The sequence below is a fragment of the Nothobranchius furzeri genome, chromosome 12 (assembly GCF_043380555.1).
Source record: "Nothobranchius furzeri strain GRZ-AD chromosome 12, NfurGRZ-RIMD1, whole genome shotgun sequence".
Classification (NCBI taxonomy): domain Eukaryota; kingdom Metazoa; phylum Chordata; class Actinopteri; order Cyprinodontiformes; family Nothobranchiidae; genus Nothobranchius; species Nothobranchius furzeri.
Genome location: NC_091752.1, coordinates 27,619,163 through 27,637,677, shown reverse-complemented (window position 1 = coordinate 27,637,677; position 18,515 = coordinate 27,619,163). Strand labels below are relative to the sequence as shown.

At 46.0% G+C, this 18,515-nt stretch overlaps 1 protein-coding gene across 4 annotated transcripts in view; it reads right to left on the bottom strand.

Moving 5' to 3' along the window:
• The window catches only part of slc8a1b (solute carrier family 8 member 1b), a 221,889-nt gene extending 204,014 nt beyond the window's left edge, over positions 1-17,875 (bottom strand). The window contains exon 1 of one of the 4 annotated variants that reach the window (XM_054750257.2): positions 17,722-17,875. The gene's annotated coding sequence lies outside the window, so the exon portion shown is untranslated. Of the gene's footprint in view, positions 1-15,342; positions 16,009-17,721 lie in introns of those variants that run through there. The other 3 variants (XM_015944700.3, XM_015944698.3, XM_015944701.3) reach the window with 3 other exon arrangements.
• Between the last annotated feature and the right edge of the window lie 640 nt (positions 17,876-18,515).

Here is an 18,515-nt window from a genome sequence, read left to right as displayed (position 1 = left end):
GTGCTTCAGGGGGAAAAAATAGCAGATATAATTTTATTATTGACCGAGATTGCATTACATTACTTACTTAAAATAGGTTTGCTGATGCAACTTAGCGGTAATGCATAAAGAAAGTGATTTATTGAGTACTAGCCAGAGGAGCTCAGCGTGGAAACCAGCATCTGCATACAGAGACTCACCGGATTTCAAAGTCACGGCTCGAGCTCTCAGAGAATAATGTTCATCTGGGTTTTGAAATCACATGAAATTTAACGGATTTTTCTCTGAGTTTCTAAAAAAAAAAACGGAAATAAGCTGAGCTGGCACAAAATAAAAACGGTTTTTGGTTGGTTTGTAAATTATTTCAGCCTCTGTGTATGTAGCAACTTAAGCACTTTTATGCACAGAGCCAGCAGTAGATCAGGAGGCAGAGCAGGATGTCCGGTAATTGGAAGATTGCAGGTCTGATCCCAGCACCCACCAGTGAATGCTTCTGTTGTGTCCTGCCTTACTTGCTGGTGGTGGTCGGAGGGACCGGTGGTGCCAGTGAATGGTAGCCTCACCATTGACAGTGTGCCCCAGGGCAGCTGTGGCTACATTATAGATCATCATCACCAGCGTGTGAATGTGTGAGTGAACGGGTGAAAAACTGTTGTTGAGCGCAAAGCTCTCAATTTATCAGCAGATCTACGTTCCAACCCTCAACTCTCAATTATGGTCACAAGCTTTGGGTAGTGACTAAATTAAGGAGATCACAGATACAAGCGGCCAAAATGAGTTTTCTCAGCAGGATGGCTGGACTCTCCCTTAGAGATAGGGTGAGAAGCTCGGTCATCCGGGAGGGGCTCAGAGTAGACCCGCTGCCCCTCTTCGTCAAGAGGAGCCAGTTGAGGTGGCTCGGGCATCTGGTTAGGATGTCTCCTGGACGCCTCTCCAGGGAGTTTTTCCGGGCACGTCCAACTGGGAGGAGGCCTAAAGAAAGACCCAGAACACGTTGGAGGGACTATGCTTCTCATCTGGCCAGGGAATGTCTTAGGATTCCCCTGGTGGAGCTAGCGCATGTGACTGGAGAGAGGAAAGTCTGGGCCTCCCTGCTTACTGCCCTCACACCCAACTTTGTAGAAGCAGAAAATGGATGGATGGATGAATGTTAAAATAAAAGACAGAAAATACAGACAGCAATGCTGTGTGAAAATGATCCTACAATAATACAATAGCCTCCAACTGTCCTTAATATCACTGAATCCAAACAATACCTCCCAAACAGTTGACTCGTAGAGCCCTGCACTGAAGCCCTAGGCCCTCGGGTCGGCCCGGCCCGACGGCCCTCGGGCCGGGCTTCGGGCCAACGACTGTGTAATTACCACGGACACGGGCCGGGCCGGGCGCCTTTATTTTTATTCGAAATCATTAAAAAAATTAAAACACTTAAACGCAGCAGTAGAGCCCTGTGCGGGACTGTTTTCTTCATCCTGCTCCGCTCCCGCTGAATTTCTGACCATTACAGCCTGCAACCGCAACGTGTGTGTTACACTCCCGCCCGCACCTGCAGCGTGCATGTCTACTCCCGCCCGCACCTGCAGCGTGCATGTCTACTCCCGCCCGCACCTGCAGCGTGCATGTCTACTCCCGCCCGCAACCGCAAAACTCGGAAGAAATTATTACCTCACAATAAAAGAGATGTATTGAGTTTGCGTCCTCAACATGTCATTTTATAGGTTATCCGCTTTCACCGCAGTGCTGCGCTCCGTTTCAATCAGGCTGTACAGCAGGATTTCCCCTCGTAGCGATATTTTCTCTAACTCTGATTGCTTCATGCTATAGATCGTTGGAAAGCTGCTTTTATGTACTTTTAGGAACCGTTGGATTTATTTGAATCTGATCAACCATTCAAAAGTTATAAAACAGAGCATTTTGGATGACAAACTTGCACGTCTCTGAATCTGTGTTGTGATTCGTTGCGCTCAAGACAGGGAATCCCGGTGGCTACCATAATGTATTTTATGTGCACGGAAAGCCCAATTTTTAATCTTTTCAGCACTTTTGGAATTTTAATGATATCTTGAACTAGAGCAGGGATCGGCAACCCGCGGCTCTTCCATCCATCTGCCGATGTGCTTGTAAAATAATGAATGGATATTTAAATAAAATGCTTTATATTTTACTGAATTAATTTTATATCTGTAAGTCAATTCTATGTGAAGATTGTCTGCGTAAACCTGAACAGTTCCAACCCAGTCTTACTGTGAGACCGTGTTGGGTCACGCTTGTGCGTAATCATATGCGCTCATGAGCTGAAGAGGATGTGAGATTCTGGGCTTCTCCTCAGACGGCTCCTGGATGTGTCGCACATTGGAGACAGGAACAAGCGCTATTCAGCCAAAGTTTCATAATCAGGGAACATTTTCTTAGTGACAAGTCTCTCTGAGAGACAGGGTTTGGAAAACACTCGCTTCAGTGGGAAGCTTCCCGCATGCGCTTCTGCGACGCTCGGATCCTGCACATCTTTTAACACATTGGTCAGGATTGACGCACTTTGTTTTCATTTAGTTGGTTAAAAAAAGTCGGGCTTGGGCTCGGGCCGGGCCAAAGAATCCTGAAAACCTTTTCGGGCCGGGTCGGGCTGGGGCTCCACCCCCTCGGGCCGGGCCGGACACGGGCTCAGATTTTAGGCCCGTGCAGGGCTCTATTGACTCGTGCTTCTGAATAATTTGATTTCTCTTTAAAATCTCAACATTAAAACTAGAGAAAGTAACAATTTACACTTTACCAGACTTGTAATAGTAGTGGTAGACTTGTAGTTCAGAGCAATCTAGATGTCCAATATATTGATAGTACCACAAATCATGTTGGACTCCTCATGTGGATGAGGACATCGTTGAACGTTTGCAAGCTGCATTCTGTCCAATCACCGATCCAATAAGATCCAAGATCCTCAGCCCAACTCTCCCCAACAAGCATCTTCCACATTCCAGCTTGCCAACACCCATTTACCGATAATTAACTTTTCACCCTCGTGTGCAGACACAGCACAATTTAGCATTCATCAATGGTTACATCAGTAATTTCCAACCACAAACGTCGTTTATAGCTGTAAAACTTGGAACAAGTAACACTTTCAATTATGTCCCATTTTCCAAGGCTCAGAACGAGTCCAGTGCTGACATCGGTTAAACTTAAATAAAAAAAAGGCAGAAACCACCAGGGATGTGAATAATGGATAAATGTCAATGAAAATACATTTTACAGGATGCTAGGTGTTGTTGTTACACAACAGTGGCATACATTTCACATTTAAAATTGATTTGACCTGACAAATCCAAAGTGAGCCCATATGCAGTGGAAGAAAATGTTTAATTTAGTTTTTATTCACTGACGCCACAAAAACATTTTCCTGCTGATTAATAGTAGTCAGAAATGCTCTGGTTTCTTTGTGCTGCCATCTTGTGCTGTCGGACAAGGCTTCATGTGACATTTTCCAATGATAAATTATTCACTGGGCTTTGGGATTTGGCTGTTTTACTTGGGGACGTCATTTTCCTCCAGTAGGCTTAAAGTCGCACTGATTGCCCCACAATAATGCAACACAATGTTTTCTGAGAGTGAAAATTATTTGAAAATGCAGGCTGATATCAATACTTGATATCCACATTGCTGGTATATCTGATAACCAATGTACATCGATTACATATTAATATAAGTAGGGATGTTGGAAAATAACAATACACTGAATATTTTGTGTTCAGATATTGGATCTATAAAAGCAGTGTAAAGATTTTTATTGATGATTTACATGCAAACATATACATTTTTGTGTGTGGTGCAATTCAATCTCTTGGCTTCTTTTCCATTACCAGAACTCCAGGGTAATTCCTAACATGGCAGCAGCCAGATCTCTATGTGTAGCCCCGTGTCGAGTCTACAGAATTCGATCTGAAATCTCTGCAGCAGAAACCATCTTAAAAAGGGAGAGCTATCTGGTAGAATATTTTTGATTTGATTGGAGGACGTGCCCGGCTGACATCGGCTACTATATTTCATCTTTAGCCAATCACAGTAACAACTTAAATTACATGTACCATGTGCGCCTGGAAAACAACAACTCACTCAAGCCTCACTCACTCACCAGAAAAATATGTGCATAAAAGGCAGGGTTTCTCCCAGTGCTCTAAAAGCCTCATGGGCAACCAGGCTTTGCTTGGTCACCCGCCAGGCTAAGTGAGGTGGTCCCCACCCCCCCTCCTCGGCCCTACCTTCTCCGCTGAGATGGACAACACACGGCAGCGAAGCAAGCCGCGGGCCTCCCCTCCTCTGATACTGACGAGAAACGATAGAGTGGAACAAAAACTCTTGATTACCCCTCCAACAACGTGCCCCCACTACCCGCCCCACTCTAATTGTCCAGCCCACCAGGCTTATCAAGTTTTCTGGGGAAACCCTGAAGGATGTTTTAAGTCACACAGTTATGTTATTCGAACCTGCTAAGGAAACCCAGCAAACATTCTGACGTTTAATGACCATTGAAACGTAAAATCCGAGAATGTTCCGTCTCTCCTGGATAATAAATCTTGGATAGGACCAAGATGGCGCCGATTGTTGCGGCACGCCATCTGTTGCTTGTAATTGTGGTTTTAGCATTGTTTTTGAGTGACTTTTTAGCTTTTTCTAATCCCATTTTTAAATACGATTTACTTACCCTTCTTGATTTTCGGTTGAGCTCAGGACTCGGGCTGCATGATGCTAAGTTCATGCTGATGTTTGGTCACCTGTTTGACAAGGTCCCGGTGTCCCTGCTGGCTGTCCCAGGCCGAGTGGGGCGCTACCTGAGGCGGCGGACATGGCGTGGAAAACGTGGTTATGTTCCGGTTAGGATCAGGGCCCTCCGGCGAGAAAACAGCAGTGGTCGTTTCCTCCAAGACGTACCCCTCTGTGACTTCTTGCCTGGATCCATCCAGGTTCTGCAGCGCCAAAGGCTGGACCGTGCTCACGAGGGCTCCCAGCAAACGCGGTGCACTGGTGGAATAAATCTGGAGAATCCCCTCTATCCTGTGAGGTCGAGTGTTTGGCGAACCTCCGAGCGTCCGCTCGCTGGGAAATAAAAAAGTTATCCTAATGGATTTTTACACCAATAACGCAGTGAGCCTGTTCTGCATGATGGAGACATGGGCTCTGCCAGGTGAGACTGCTTCCTTGGTCGAACTCTGTCCTCCTGACTGTAGTGTTAATGGGCCGAGACTCGGTGGCCGGGGGGAGCTTACTGTCCCTTTACTGTTCTAATCTCCCACTTAACCCTCTTGCTGGGCTGATGGCTCCGACCAGTTTTGAAGTCTCAGTATTAGAGCTGGGTTTCTCTCCTCCCATCCTTGTTTTACTGTGTTACAGACCACCAAGATACAATAAGGATTTTATAAATGAATCATCCAAACTTTTAGTTGATGTGCTCCCAAAATATGAACAGGGGATTATTTTGGGGGATTTTAACATCCACGTCTGCTGCCCTCTGAAACCACTGGTGAGGGACTTTATCAATGTTTTAGACTCATTTGGACTACAGCAATTGGTAAATGTTCCCACACATGCTGACTCTCATTCTGGATTTGGTTTCATCTTTTGGGCTGGATGTGCATGATCTATCTGTGGATCTTGTGGCGTTTTCCAACCATACTATGATCAGGTTCAGCATCTCACGTCTCCTTCCTCTAGCCCGGCGATGGTCTGCTTGTTACTCCAGGCACTTATCTCAAAGTACGACTTCCAACTTTCTGTCTGCTTTGGACACTGATGCCCTCACTCCACCCCTGTTAGTTTCCTGCATGGATGTAGATGGCCTTCTGCATCGGTTCAGTGTGACCTGCTCTGCTGCTCTGGGCGCCATTGCCCCTCTGAGACCGAGGCAAAAACAGACAACATCCGACCCTTGGCTAAATGATTATATCCGTAGCCTCACGCGACAGTGTAGGGTACTGGAGCAGAGGGAGGTGTAAATACACAGGGCAAATGAGGAACACATGGGCAGGTAAACAAGGGGCAGGTGAAAACAATAATGACTAATCAAGGGCAGGAGAGAGACACAGTCAGGGAGGCAGGGGCAGACCATGACAGTACCCCCCCCCCCCCCCCCCCCTCTAAGGGGCGGATACCAGATGCCCACATAGCCACATAACACAGGACACTCGGGAACACTTGGCTCGGGATCACTTGGCTCGGGAACACTTGGCTCGGGAACACTTGACTCGGGAACACTTGACTCGGGAACAGGAACGGGATCTGGAAACTGCAGCAGCAGGCGTGGAACCCAGTAGAGACTGCAGCAGCAGGCGTGGGACCTTGAAGAGGCTGCAGCAGCAGGCGTGGGACCCTGAAGAGGCTGCAGCAGCAGGCGTGAGGCCCAGAAGAGGCTGCAGCATGGAGGACCTGCAGGCGTAGGCCCCGCAGGTGTGGACCAGGAAGTAGGTGTACTGCAGGAGCGACGCGAGGAAACCCAGCTCGGTGGCAGGTACTCGACAAACTGTCTGAGCAGGTGCACATCACGATCCAACTGGGTCCATAGGCGGAGGCTCGGGTGAAGGGAAGCAGATATGGAGCGGGAAGACCGACCCTACCACGCCGGAGAATGTTGGCGTGCGTAGAGGGTTTTACCTCCATCAAAAACTCCAGGAACAGCAGCTTCCATGAAAATACAGGACGGGGCAAAAACAGCAGGAGAGGAGAATGATCTTGACCACCCCGAAAACATAGGATGCGCCAAAACCTCCCAGTGGGCTCGGCCACCCTGAGAACAGATAGGATGCGCCGAAAAACAAAACCCCTCAGGCCGAAATCTCCCTCCGCTGAAAATGGAGAAAAAGCAAAAAAAAAAAAAAAAAAAAAAAGAAATCCTCCAGGCAGATTTGTAGAGCTCACCACAGGTCCAGGTTGGTCAGATCATTCGGTTGCAGTGTAGAGGTTGATGGACCATGTGTGGTGGAGCAGATCAGGAGGTAAAGATGCAGGCTTCAGATAAAGTAAAATGGTTTTAATGGTGGGACGGGAACGAACAGCACAAGACAACGATGACAAACAACCACAATGATCTGACAAAGACTGATACAAGGAGGGAGGTATAAATACATGGGGCAAATGAGGAACACATGGGCAGGTAAACAAGGGGCAGGTGAAAACAATAAGGACTAACCAAGGGTAGGGGAGAGACAAAGTCAGGGAGGCAGGGGTAGACCGTGACAATTCAGTCTGCATGAAAAACTCAAGAGTGACCCATTAGAGACAAAGAACGGTTCAGAGGATCTTTCATGAATGTAAATTCAAAGAGTCGGAGTACCCGGCCTGGAGGGTTACCAGGGTCCCACCCTGGAGCCAGGCCTGGGGTTGGGGCCCGTGAGCGAGCACCTGGTGGCCGGGCTTTCGCCCATGGGGCCCGGCTGGGCCCAGCCCAAACCGGATACATGGGCTCATCCAACTGTGGACCCACCACCCGCAGGAGGAACATGAAGGGTCCGGTGCAGTGTGGATCGGGTGGCAGACCGAGGCGGGAGCCTTGGCGGTCAGATCCCCGGACAAGGAAATTGGTTTTTGGGGCATGGAACGTCACCTCGCTGGTGGGGAAGGAGCAGGAGCTTGTGGCAGAGGTTGAGCGGTACCGGCTAGATATAGTCAGACTCACCTCAACACAGCATTAGCTCTGGAACCCAAGTCCTTGAGAAAGGGTCGACACTCCTTTGCTGGAGTTGCTCCGGGTGAGAAGCGGAGGGCTGGGATTGGCTTTTTGTTAGGCCCAGGACTCTCTGCCTGTGTGTTGGGGTTTACCCCGGGGGACAAGAGGGTAGCTTCCCTGCGCCTTTGGGTCTGGGAACGGGTCTTGACTGTTGTTTGTGCTGATGGGCCGAATATCAGTTCAGAGTACCCACCCTTTTTGGAGTCCCTGGGACAAGTGCTAGATAGTGCTCCATCAGGGGACTCCATTGTCCTGCTGGGGGACTTCAATGCTCACGTGGGCAATGACAGCTTGACCTGGAGGGGTGTGACTGGGAGGAACGGCCCGCCTGATCTGAACGCAAGTGGTGTTTCGTTATTGGACTTCTGTGCAAGCTGCAGTTTGGCCATAACGAACACCATGTTCGAACATAAGGATGCCCATCGGTACACTTGGTACCAGGGCAGCCTAGGTCGCAGGTCGATGATAGACTTTGTAGTCGTATCATCTGACCTGCGGCCGTATGTTTTAGACACCCGAGTAAAGAGAGGAGCGGAGCTGTCAACTGATCACCACCTGGTGGTAAGTTGGATCAGATGGCAGGGGAAGATGCCGCATAGACCTGTCAGACCCAAACGCATAGTGAGGGTCTGCTGGGAACGCCTGGCAGAAGAACCTGTCAAGACGGTCTTCAACTCCCACCTCCGGCAGAGCTTTGACTGTGTCCCGAGAGCAGTGGGGGCCATTGACTCCGAGTGGGCCTTGTTCCACTCTGCGATTGTTGAGGTGGCTGTTGCTAGCTGTGGTTGCAAGGTGGCCAGTGCCAGTCGTGGTGGCAACCCCCGTGCCTGCTGGTAGACACCAGAGGTTCGGGGAGCCGTCAGGCTGAAGAAGGAGGCCTACAGGGCGTGGCTGGTCTGTGGGTCTCTGGAGGCAGCAGACAGGTACCGGATAGCCAGGCGTGGTGCAGCAGTGGCAGTTGCTGGGACAAAATCTCAGGCGTGGGAGGAGTTTAATGAGGCCATAGAGAAAGACTATTGATCGGCTCCAAAGAGATTCTGGCAAACTGTCTGGCGCCTCAGGACAGGAAGGCAGCAACTCGCTCACACTGTTAACAGAGGGGATGGGGAGCTGCTGACGTCAACTGGGACTATAGTTGGACGGTGGAAGGAATACTTTCAGGAGCTCCTCACTCCCACCTACGCGCATTCCGAGGAGGAGCCAGAGCCGGGAGACCTGGGGATGGACTGTCCAATCTCTGGGGCAGAAGTTGCCGAGGTAGTCAAACAACTACACAGCGGCGGAGCCCCGGGGGCGGATGAGATTCGCCCTGGGTATCTCAAGGCTATGAATGTTGTAGGGCTGTCGTGGCTGACACGTCTCTGCAACATTGCATGGCCATCGGGGGCAGTTCCTGTGGAGTGGCAGATGGTGGTCCCCATCTTGAAGAAGGGTGACCTGAGGATGTGTTCCAACTATAGGGGGAATCACAATCCTCAGCCTTCCCGGAAAGGTCTACTCCAAGGTACTGGAGAGGAGGGTCCAATTGATAGTTCAATCTCAGATTGAGGAGGAGCAATGTGGTTTTCGTCCTGGCCGTGGAACTGTGGACCAGCTCTATACCCCTGCAAGGGTGATGGAAGGGGCATGGGAGTTTGCCCAACCAATCCACGTGTGTTTTGTGGATTTGGAGAAGGCTTATGACCGTGTCCCCAGGAGTATGGGGTGGGTGGCTTTCTCTTAACCCTTTGATGCATAATGGTCACTACAGTGGACAGGTACTCAAAATAGTTATTTATTTGTTTTTGCTATTAAGCACAGCTGTTGAAGACTTTATTGCATTTGAGCCCCTCCATTTGGACTTCAGTAGGCCAAGCCAACATATTTCATGCTCAGAATGCACGCTGTCCACTGAGGTGGACATGTAATAAATTATTTGTAAATTATAAAATTTTACAAAAAAATATTTGATGAAATTTGTTTCATTCACACCTAAAGATGAATGAAAAAAATTGTTAAAAAAATCATGGTTGAAGATTTCATAATTCAGGCATCAAAGGGTTAAGGGCCATTCAGTCCTTTTACCAGAGGAGCGTGAGTTTGGTCCGCATAGCCGGTAGTAAGTCTGACCTGTTCCCGGTGAGGGTTGGACTCCACCAGGGCTGCCCTTTGTCATCAGTTCTGTTCATTACCTTTATGGACAGAAATTCTAGGTGCAACCGTGGTGTCGAGTGTGTCGAGTTTGGTGGCCGGAGAATCTCCTCTCTGCTTTTTGCGGATGATGTGGTCCTCCTAGCTTCATCCAGCTCTGACCTTCAGCTCTTGCTGGGTAGGTTTGCTGCCGAGTGTGAAGCGGCTGGGATGAGGATCAGCACCTCCAAATCTGAGACCATGGTTTTCAACCAGAAAAGGGTGGCTTGCCAACTCCGGGTTGGGAGAGAGGTCCTACCTCAAGCGGAGGAGTTTAAGTATCTCTGGGTCTTGTTCACGAGTGAGGGTAGGAGGGATCGGGAGATCAACAGGCGGATTGGTTCAGCGTCTGCAGTGATGCAGACACTGAGCCGATCTGTCGTGGTGAAGAGGGGGCTGAGTCAGAAAGCTGGGCTCTCGATTTACCGGTAAATCTATGTCCCAATCCTCACCTGTAGTCATGATCTTTGGGTAATGACCGAAAGAACGAGATCGCGGATACAAGTGGCCGAAATGAGTTTCCTCCGTAGGGTGGCCGGGCTCAGCCTTAGAGATAGGGTGAGGAGCTTGGATATTCGGGAGGGAGTAGGAGTAGAACCACTGCTCCTCCGAATCGAAAGGAGTCAGTTGAGGTGGTTTGGGCATCTGGTCAGGATGCCTCCTGGACGCCTCCCTGGGGAGATGTTTCGGGCATGTCCTGCCGGCAGGAGGCCCCCGGGTCGACCCAGGACACGTTGGAGAAGTTACATCTCCAATCTGGCCCGGGAACGCCTTGGGGTCCTGCCGGAGGAGCTGGTGGAGAAGGCCGGGGAGAGGACGGTCTGGAGCTCGCTAGTTGGAATGCTGCCCCCGCGACCCGGACCCGGATAAGCGGAGGAAGACAACGATGACGATGTGACCCATTATATTATAATCAGGGGAAAAACAAACCAAAAAAAAAGGTTTTTCAGTCAACCACACCTTTAAAGTGCTGTAATGTATTGCATTTCTATCTAAATCATAAGTTTCTGGTCATTCTTATTGGTGTTAAATAGACAAAGTTGAATTGTACACAATAGTACAAACAGTCAACATGAGAATCCTACTGGAGCCTAATCTAAATATCACTTTAGGTGATCCATGATCAGACCCAACTACGAAATGTGTCCCGCTGGAACAAAGATGACCAAAATCCACGCCAAACTCTAGGGTGTGTTTTTACACAACACGAGAAGTGTTGTCCTTGGTCAGTGGCAGCTACTTTCAATTGTGTAATTGAAATATTGGATTTCAAACACCTGCAACACTTGCAAGAGACAAGAAAAGGCAAGTCAATCCAGAATTTTCTTAGGAAAAATGCACTCCCCGTCACATGGTCAATGATTCATCCCCAGAGGCTAAAATCTAAAATCACAAAAGATGAAGTAAAAGGAAACTAAATCCATGTGCTTCACAGAGACAAGTGTTTTTTTTTCTCTCCCAATACTGTCAGAGGCTTGTGAAAGCAGCACAGACAGACATCCGATTAAGACAGCAGCATTTTCACATAAATCACCAGATTCTTCATGTCATGCATGAAAGCTTCCATCAATATAAATGACGTGGTGGAAAAATAATCCACGAAAAAACAAGATGCCGACCGTAAATAGCCCTCTTCTGTGAAAATTAACAATGTGTTTCAATATACTAAGAAATGCGAGTTCTCTGGGGCAGCCTGCCTGAAATGCATTTTCCACGTGAGATGTGGCATGTTTCTAAAATATTTAAAACTGAAAGTGAAAAGGATACAAAGAACATTTTATATAATATGGGGAAAATGGAGGAATGTACAAAAAGTGGAAAAGATGACAACAATAACCTAATGAGCTCATACTTCAGTTCTCTGGTGTGGAATAGGAGCAAAACCACACAGAAACACTAATCTACACAACAGGCCCTGCAGACATCTGAAGATTAATGGTCCACAATGGCAATCATTAGACTGACGTGGAGCTGTTTTATTCAAGGTCTGCACTGCAGACATTCCTAAAGCCAAGATTTTATCTCATAACTTTCAGAAAAAATACCACACTGTCACTCAAATACATTTATTCTCATGTCCAACGGTAACGGTCTCAGGAATTTTATCTGGTGCATGATGAGATGATTAAAAACAGAGAAAATGTTCATACGAGCAGAAACGTTAAATCCTTTTCTATTGACTGTTTTCTAATCCTTCAAGCAGAAGCATATTTGATTTCTCCATTTTCTACTAATAATTCAGACACTTTCTGTAGTCAAATTTTTCGGTTAATCTACATTCTACAACTGCAACCGCTAGAGCTCATAATTACCAAACTAAATACACAATACACGATCAGAGGCTGGAAAACCCAATGGAACGTCAGATTCAATCAAGATGCACCCTGGTTCTCAGGGACCACTGTCCTGCATGCTTTCCATGTTGCCCTCTCAAACACCAGTGTGTCTCTGCTGCCAAACACCTGACTTAAATGAATGAGTGATTAACAGGCATCTGCAGCACTTGATGTCCTCCTGAGGAGGCATTGTAAATCAGATGTGCTGAAGCAGAGACATGGAAAACAAGCAGGGCAGTGGTCCTTAAGGACCAGGGTTGGGAAACAAACAAAACAAATGTGTTTCCTCCATTACTAACACAAGCCTGAAGGAGGTCTTCCGGGTTGTGGAGCTGCTAATGCTAGAGGTTAGCTTCTAGTAGCAGAGACGTGCTCTGCTCTGTCCTGGACGCTAAATCGACACAGAACAAGTGAGCTTCCCTTTGATGTAGAAGAGAAGTTGTCATACATTGGCTGTTGTAACAAAGACTGCACCAAAAATGTAAGATTTTTTTAAATGCCCTGTATTCATACAGCACCTTCTAGGGTTCTAGAACCCCCCGAGGCGCTAATTAACTCAGTCATTCTCACACACAGATCACACACACAGGTGTTGATGAGCTTCAATGTGGCTACAGCTGCCCTGGAGCACACTGACGGAAGCAATGCTGCTGAGCACAGGCGCCACCGGTCCCTCCGCCCACCACCACCAGGGAAGGAGGGTTAAATTTTTGCCCAAGGATGCAAAGAATGCGACGGACTGAGCGGGGCTTCAACATGCAACACTCCGACTGATTTCAACATTCTTGAATTAAAACCCTGCAACATTTTTTTTGTGTCGCACATTGATGAAAAAACTTTTACCATGACATCAACTTGAGCCTGTTTCCCCTTAACATAACTAAAATCAGAACAACTCAATGAGTTCTTTCACAGACGCTCTTATCATCGGAAAAGCTGCCAATGGGCAGAATTAGCCCATATTTCCTGTAAACATGGTTCTCTTTTCATGAGGGTAACATTTCCACTGACTCTGGCTGTCAGAGATAAAAAACACATTACACCTACAGATTTAAGCATTGCTTGGTTTACCCTGGTGGCACAAGGTGCTTTGTTCTGCTGCTGTAAGGTAGTTTGGAAGACCATGACGCAAAGGCTGCTGACTTTTCAGATTTGTTACTTATTAAGATACATGTTTAATTCTCCTTTAGTATTATTTAAAGTGCAGTAAATCTCCCAACGTGCAATAAATGTGTTTTATTTGCCAAATTCTATGTCTGGTTTACCATTAAAGTGGTAAGTCCAGTCAGTCATGGTTGGAAAGCCTTTATTTGTGTTATCTGTAAGATTTTTAATGTTTGCAGCAGTTAAAATGAGGTAAATACGGAGCCGACCAGGCTGAAACGATTTGTGCTTAAGATTTCAGCCTGGATATCTACACGTTTACCTTCTAATGACTGCATGATTTCAGTTTTTACCTTTCGTCTCCTTTTTAGTGACTGCTCTGTTTTCGTGCAATAGGATTTCAGCCCGTATTTACTTGAATTAGCAAATTAACTCTGCACATCCTCATATTTAAATCCTTTATTTTGTTTCTCTTCATAGGGACGGTATCTAATTTTGTTCAGTGACAACTCATTCATTCACTATGAATTGCAGTTTGCCCACATAAAGGTTTATCTTCTTAGAACAAGGTTCCTTTTTGTGGTAGAAAGCAGATTTCAGTTTCACACGATTGGGAACATTTTAGAATTTTCCCCCCAAATGTCATCCTGGTGAAACAGTCAGAACATAGACCTAATATATGGACTTGACAGTGAAGTAGGACGGTGATGTTAAGTAGAATTTAATATTGTTTACAAATGAACTGTTTAACTTCCACATAGGGACCAAGCCCTGCCTACTTTCAGCCATTCACCACCATTTCAGAGCAGCCTAAGGGCTGTTGCACTGCAGTGGCTACACGCCTGGAAAAAAGTTGTGTACATCAGTGTGTGGGTGTGTGCAAGATTCTTTCTTAAACAGGTGAAGAACCGAGCACTGCTAGATGCAGAATCACTATGCATAGTGACCTCAAATAAACCGAATAACTGCATTTTTTATGTTTGTGGGAGAAGAAATCAATTATCTGACCCTGTCTGCTTTTATTGGATGAAATAAAGCTTCACTGCTGCAGACCCTGTAATGCATCTGCTACCTACAGTACCACTGATGGAGAGCAAAGGACCCCTGACCCCCCCCCCCCCCCACCCCGCCCCCCCCCCCCTGCATGAATAAATGTTTCATACTTGATGTGCTACAAATCCTCAGCATCGTACATATAAAATCTCAAATGAAGACAACTAGAGAAGAAAATATTCAATAGTACCTGAGACAAGCCGTTTGTAGTGTCATATCAGGAAAATGAAAAGCTGTTTGCCTTTAATATCGTGCGTGCTGGGTTTAGCACCATGAACTGATGCGGCAGCTCTTTCAGATTCATTTTCTTTTTTTATTTCTCAAATAAGTTCTCCATCGACTTCAAATTGAAGCCAGAAGCTGACTGAATCCTAATCCCATTCAAACTCCAAGACAGGGTCAAGAATTTCCACCTTCACCAATGCGCACGCAGGCACTCCATCAATCCAATTGCCCTGTTGGCGCAAAGGATGAGAGGCCTGCAGAATTGCGGAAATGCATGCCTCCTCAAGCCAACACTCAGTGATTTATCAGGCACTGCACACGTTTGTCAGCCAACTTTCGCTCTGAACGCCTATAAAAAGGTGAAAGCGCGTTGATCCGAACGTGCTCTGAATCCCTGAATATCCCTGTAAATAGGTGAAGCAGGGGGCAGGGACTTGAACATGACAGAAAAGGAGTGTGGGAAGAGGGGTGGGAATGAAGGACGCTTCTAGGGTCTCCAACACCTCTCCTTCCAGTCTGAGCTTAGTGGTCTCTGTGCGTCTCCAGCGCACAATAAAGCTGAAAAGCGCAGCATGGATGATGCTGATGGGGAGAGGAAACGTCCATCCATCCGGCGCACGGTGCTTCCAAATCCGGTCTCCAAGATATCCTGCCCCTTTGCATCCCATCCACCTCACGTCCCCTTTCACAAACTTGCACGCGCCGGACAATGAAACACACCCGGACCCCCGCATTGGTCACCATTAGAAATAAAGATTTCCTTACCTTTTTATAACACTGCGAGGATCCTCTGTCCGGAATAGATGATAGTAAAAATCAGAAGGACTCTTTCTGCACCGAGCAGAAGACAGGAGGAGGAGGAGTGGTCGTAGAGGTAAGCCTGGAGTAGGGAATGGAAATGGAGACGCAGGGAGCTCTTATACGCCAGCCAAGATCGCGTATCCAACGAGCGAGACGCACAAAGGGAGGGTAGAACAGTCCGGATTCCCATGCACTCACTGTTTTATGTATTGCCGTTATCTTTCGCTCCTGCCTACTCCTCGTTTCCATGCAGCGCGACCTGAGTGACCTGTATGATCGGGTGACCGAAGCGGTGCTTCATCAGCAGACCCGCATTCGCTGAGACGAGGCGCGCAGCACAGTGGACCTCTTCCTCATTCTTCCCTTCCCGGTTCTGTACTCGCTCCGTGCAAGAGGAAAAGAGAGCGGATGTGTGTGTGCGCGCGCGCGCCTGCGGGGGAGCTTGTGTGTGTGTGCGCGCGCGTCCTCTGAGCAGGTCTCCGTTCGTCTCTCTCTCACTCTCACACACATTCACACACACTCTAGGATCAGCCTCCCCCCTCCCTCCCCCTCTTCTCTGCTGTGTGAACGTTCGTCTGCTTCACTTCTCGGTAGACGATGTGCGCCCCTCAGGAGCATGTCCCATCACACCGTTTGTCTGGATGGATATCTCCACTGCTGGAGCAGAAAGCCAAGGTCTTACACCCCCGCAATTCATGCTCTGCCTGATCAGCAGCGCCAGTCCAAGAACTGACGGTGCAAGTAACACATTTGGAATCCAAACTGAACATCTGACCTCAAATGAGTAATCTTTGTTTACTCATAGTGTAATAGTTTGAAAAGGGCATTTTTTTCAAGTGAAATAAAAACATATGTGGAAGGATGATCGTTGATCTTTATTCCTGTCTGATTTTAACCTGTTTTGGAAAGATTGTTGACAATACAGACTGATTTGATGTAGCTTGTGTTTACTTACTTGTCCAGTAAGTTTATTTATAGTATTTCACAAGATAAAAATAACCATGACACTAACATCAAAATAGCAACAGAGAACACAAAGATAAAAAAAAAAAGTTTAACTCATCATGTTTTAAGTGTGTGAAGCTTGTTTAATCAATACATTTGCAGTTGTCTCTGGTAGAATTGAAAATGAAACGATATTTTATATAGCACCTCTCGAGATAAAAATCATGAGGCGCTTCAAATGAACGCCTTGCAAGCCGTACTCAGGGCAAAAATAAATAAATAAAAAGCCCAGACATGCTTGGATCTGCATGAAAAAGTCAGCTGCCACAAGTGGCAGCAACAAGCATATGTAGATGCCCCATGGACTGGCACTGCCTATTTGAGCAGCCGTAGTGGCCTTCCGCCATCTTGGATGGCTCTCCATTCGCCTCCAGTGCATTTATTTCTTGTGAAGAAATGACGGCATGACGTAGATCTGTCAGGCTTTTGAAATCCTAGAGTTTCACCATCTATTTTCTATGAGAAACTAATGCAGGAGATCGGTGTAGGAGACTATTTTCATGTCCAGTCAGCCACCTTTAAAAAGCTCAAACAAAATTAAATACTATACAGAATGTGGTTCTAATGCAAGTCTAATAATACGAGTTTAGCTTCCTTTTTAAATAATCCCGATGAACAGCAAGTCCCATTTGTGCAACACTCATGCTTTGCTGTAGTTAACTTGCATATCAGTTTAGCTTTTCATGTTTTCATGGTTTAGATGAAATCATTAAAAAGGTAGAAGCTAATTCATGCCTCCAAAATAAACAGTTTCTCACGCAGACAAAAAAACCTACCCAAGATAGTACCGTCTCGTGCGATTATTGTATTCATTTGAACTTGTTAAAGATGTCAATGCTTTTTTGTTTTCATTTCATATCTGTTTTACTATTTAGAGCAGATGAAAGGATCTGAAAAAAGGATCTGAAAATACGTTTTAGTAAAGTTTCATTCATAAAGTTTGAAGGTCCACTAAATCCTCTCATCATTGTCAGTAACATTTTAAGTAATTTTTTATTCTAAACATAAATTACTAGAAAAGTTAAGTTGACTAATAGTTTGTGAAATTTGAAGCAGGATTAGAAAATTATTTTGCCCTGAAACATTTTTACAGAATACAAAGTTTTTCTTCTTTTTGCAAGTTCCCCATTTAAATATTTTTGCACTAACATGAACAATCTGGAAGTACATGGATATTTGCACCCTTCTGCTATTCAGCTGAACGCGAAGAAGCAGGGCTGTATTTGAGAAATATGCTGGATTTGGGTAGTGAGCACCGAAATAAATCTCATGTCAGTTTCAAGATATGTCAGAATTATCCTGCTGGTATCAAGATGAATGACCCAAATACAGACTCACCTGTTCAGGGACAGCTTCCAAAGTGCTGATGATTTAGTTTGAGAAGAAGTTAAGTCTCAAATGGCCACATTTAAAAAAAATGTTGTTAAACATAAAGAAGGAGCAGAGCTGGATTAGGGACAGCACACCAGAGCATGCAGGCCGCCATCTTTGGGGTTGATTGTGAATGACAGACAGCTTGGTTGGAAGAGCTCTGAGTCAGGTGACCAAAGACAAATGAAATTTGTTTGCCCTGTTTCTCAAAATTCAGGGTTTACTCAAAATTAGATAATCCACAATATATAATATTTAGATTAAACTTGAATGCTATCCTGCTGCATGTTTTTGGTCATACAATACATGTTTTTTATTATATGCATGTCCCTCCTTCAAAAACCACATCATCAGATTTCACAAACACCAGTATTATCGTTTAGATTGTACAACAAAACATCAATAAATACATTCAGCCCAATGTCTTTAGTAATGTTCCTATCAACGAAACAAGAACAGAGATTGTTGCAGTAAATAAAATATAAATAAAACCGACTTTTTTCTCATTTAAACACAAAAAATAGAAACCAGTGTTTGTGGCTGCTAATTTAGATTTAAATGAAAAACAATAAATTGGTTCTTTTAGGTAATCTAGCATGATTTAGGAAATATATTTCATCAGGAAGAGGTGACTATGATCCAGTTTGCAGTTAATAATTATACAGTTCTCACATATACTGATGCTCAGCAAAGTCTAACACAACAAAAGTACATGCCACACTGCCTTGATGCGTTGTTCAATTCACATTTTGGACTACCGT